This window comes from Alexandromys fortis, unplaced genomic scaffold, assembly GCF_014885135.2.
Source record: "Alexandromys fortis isolate MF-2015 unplaced genomic scaffold, M_Fortis_MF-2015_v1.1 scaffold_285, whole genome shotgun sequence".
In the NCBI taxonomy this organism is placed as follows: domain Eukaryota; kingdom Metazoa; phylum Chordata; class Mammalia; order Rodentia; family Cricetidae; genus Alexandromys; species Alexandromys fortis.
In genome coordinates, this window is record NW_026068191.1 from 721,737 (window position 1) to 725,399 (window position 3,663).

Below are 3,663 nucleotides of genomic sequence, written 5' to 3' on the forward strand. Positions count from 1 at the left end.
AGGAAGGAGGAGGAGGAGGAAGAAGGAAGAGGAGGAGAAAGAGGAGGAGGAAGGAGGAGGAGGAGGAAGGAGGAGGAGGAGGAGGAAGGAGGAGGAGGAGGAAGGAGGAGGAGGAGGAGGAAGGAGGAGGAGGAGGAAGGAGGAGGAGGAAGGAGGAGGAGGATGGAGGAGAAGAAGTTCCTGGGCTGGCAAGATAGTTTGGAGGGTAAAGACACTTGCCAAATTAACCTGATTACCTCAGTTCAAGTCCTAGATACCACCGTGGGTAGAAAAAAACCAAATCTCAGAAGTTGTCTAACATCCATACACACACCATGTCATGCACACACCTGTACTGTGTAGATACACACAATAAATAAATAAATAATAAGATTCCCACCATTAAAGCTGCAGATCAGAAGGCTAGTTTTCTTTTATGTGTTTATTCTTTTTTTTTACTTTCAAATTAATTCTAAAAATCATTCTAAAGAAGTGTTTGATTACCATTTTCCCACTTATAAAAGTTAATGAAAGCTGAAACAATGAACTATATTAAGCAAAATTATCTAAAGATTAATTTTATTTTAATTATGGGTGTGTATCTGGTGCCTTTGGAAGCAGGAAGAGAGCACAGATCTCCTGGGTTACTGGTGGTCTAAGCCTCCAGGTGTGGCTGCTGGGAACTCCTCCCCCCTTCCCATCCTCTTCCTCCTTCTGAGGGAATAAGATATAGCTTATTTTGGGGCCATTCTGAGTAACCATAGCCTGGGAACACAGATTTAGGCTACCTCAAATTCCATGTTCCGACATGAAAAAAGTTTCAAAAAGCTTATAGTTTTACAGAACAAAAAGAGTCATAAATCAAGGGAAGTTTAAAATACACGGCGGGTACATCTGAGAGACAGGTACACTGAGATGGAGAAGCTTTCTATAGGGCGCAAGGCGATCTGATGACGTGCTTAGCTTTTGGATTGGTAGAGGCTAGTGTTCTGCCAAGCTAATAGATTCTAAAAGGTTTCTTCTATTGAGTCATAAGATGTTAGCTCCAGCACAGAGGTGAGCAAGAAACGGCTGGTCCTGAGAGCCAGAACTAGCCCAAGATGAGGTAATTAGCCTCTGAACTTACGAAATTCACTATCTCCACAGTACTGAGATTCTAACAGTCTCTGCAGACAGTTCATTTCAAGAGTTTCCCCCGATGGCCAAGCACCGCATTTTGTGCAGGCAGGGACCACATTTTATTTATTAAATATTTTAAGATCCTTTATAGCTAGGAAGCTCATTCGTAGGATCTGAGGTAGCTGAGGTTAAGCAGTGAGCAGGAGAGAGCAATAGCTGGTAAAGACCATTAAGAAAGAAACTCTTGGGTCATAGCAACGCTACTAGCCACCATAATCTGGATCTTATTTTTTTAACACCTTCTTTTAACATGGTAATAGCATTTACCCATGGTTATAAATTGCTATATCTAAAAATTAAGTAATTAAAAACATAATTTGGCCTAATAGAGTGAGGTTACAGATGAAAGAAACACTTCAAAAATAACAAAAATTTACCTATTTTTAATGAAATTGACTAACAGTTTCTCCCGTATATACAGTTTTGTACTTGATGGACTCTTGCTTATATTTCAGTGGCTGGAAAAGGGACTTCTGAAGGGGTCACTGAAGTGTTGTCTCCTCTTTTATTAGTAAGATACAAAATTGTTTAATTAATTTTTCTATTCCCAGTAAGTTGTACTATAGACTATTTTGGATGCTAATTACATCAAGAAACATCAACACCTGCCGTGTGTGGTGACTCAGACTTTAGTCCCAGCAGACAGGAGGCAGAGGCAGGAGGATCTAGAGAGTTGGAGGCCAACCTGGTCTACAGAGTGAGTTCCAGGACAGTCAGGACTATATAGAGAAACGCTGTATCGGAAAACTCTTTAAAAAGAAAGAAAGAAAGAGAGAAAGAGAGAAAGAAAGAGAGAAAGAAAGAAAGAAAGAAAGAGAGAAAGAAAGAAAGAGAAAAAAAAAAGATCAATACTTAAGTTATAATCCATCATAGATGTTGTTATTAGAGATGTCTTATATGCTCTGGAGAAGAAAAATTAACCCAAATCTCTGGGTATCTCTAGTTAGAGTAAATGGAGTTAAGTGTAACTTAAAAACTAGATTTTGTTTGTTTTATCCAAAATATACTGAATAAGAGACTATATATGTATACACAAAGACAATGAAAAACTTGAGTTATTTCAAGCATTGTTTTGGATAAGGTAGTGGTCTAGGGTAAGCACACCGTCGCACAAAAAGGTCCAATCAAGTGAGGGGACACCACACTTTCATTTGCAACTTCATTAGCACCAAGATTAGAAATGTATCAGATAGAGTATTAGGTATTATAAATACTTTTTAAAGCCTGAAAACAAAAACCTTTAAGAAGCATAAACAGTGAGAGAAACATTTAGTCACTCTGGTACTCCATTGTTGGCGTCACTCGCCTTTTCCAGGTCCGAATGAACGGGCCCTTAGGTGACGTGAGGTTCAGCATCCCCAGGAGTGCCTTAGGAGCACCTGTATACAGGCCTGGTCTTTAAGGCAGAATGAAGCCGTTGACACAAGGGCTTTTTTTTTCTCTTAGTCTGGATTTTATCTTTTGGAGAAGACTTTACAATTAATTTTGAACTTAGTTATAGTTAAAAGTCCTTTACAGCACCCCGTGTTACTTGTTTATCTAATAGACCAAATTTTATAAATAGATTTAACTATTTGTCCATTAAACAAGTCTCATAATCACTGTTTAATTTAGGAAGGATATTCTAAGTAAGCATCAGTTTCTCAACAGAAACTTTTTTTTAATGGTTAAAGCAATGACTGACAACCCAAAAAGCAAAGTCTTTGCCCAATGGGAAAACATATTTAAAAATACCCTAAAATTTAATCATACATTTAAAATGTTCATTTAACCAAGAGATACTAAAAACAGATCAACTCTTAAGAAAATATTGTAGAAATCTGGGCAGTGGTGGTGCATGCCTTTAATCCTAGCACTCAGGAGGCAGAAGCAGGTGGATCACCAAGTTCAAGGCCAGTCTGGTCTACAGAGTGAGTTCTAGGACAGCCAGAGTTACACAGAGAAACCTTGTCTTAAGAAATAAAACCAAACAACAACAACAACAACAACAACAAAAAAGAAAAACCAAAAATTGTAGAATATCAAGCATTAATTTTATCTCAAGGTACAGAATTAACCTTAAAACATTTTATAAGATTGATAGTATTTTAACTTAGTTCTAACCATATTTTAAACAAATGTTTGCAGTATACCTTAATCTTTTTTTTTTTTTTTTTTTTTTTTTTTTTTTATTTTTTTGTTTTTGTTTTATTTTTGCAAAAATACGGTAGCATTTGTGAGAAATTGGCCTTCCTCTTCCTTAGTGCAAGTCTTGAGTTTGAGTTTCCTTTGTAACAAAATAAGGAAATCTAATTTTTAAAAATTATCTCAATAGATGGCATATGACAATTGTGTCAAAACTATTTTATCCACTAGAAGGAAAACACAACTGTCCTTTAGAAGAAATGGGTTTCTTCTCCATGTGAGAGATTGAGTTGGGGCTGTCCAGAACAGAGCTGGCAGAGGAGAGAGAGAGAGAGAGAGAGAGAGAGGGAGAGAGAGAGAGAGAGAGAGAGAGAGAGAGAG

At 37.3% G+C, this 3,663-nt stretch overlaps 1 long non-coding RNA gene across 1 annotated transcript in view; it reads left to right on the forward strand.

Annotated features, from left to right (window-relative positions):
• LOC126492837 (uncharacterized) overlaps positions 1-3,663 on the forward strand; it is a 26,631-nt gene that overhangs the window by 5,232 nt on the left and 17,736 nt on the right. The window contains exon 2 of the long non-coding RNA XR_007589692.1: positions 1,614-1,669. This is a non-coding gene — a long non-coding RNA (uncharacterized lncRNA). The remainder of the gene's footprint in view (positions 1-1,613; positions 1,670-3,663) is intronic.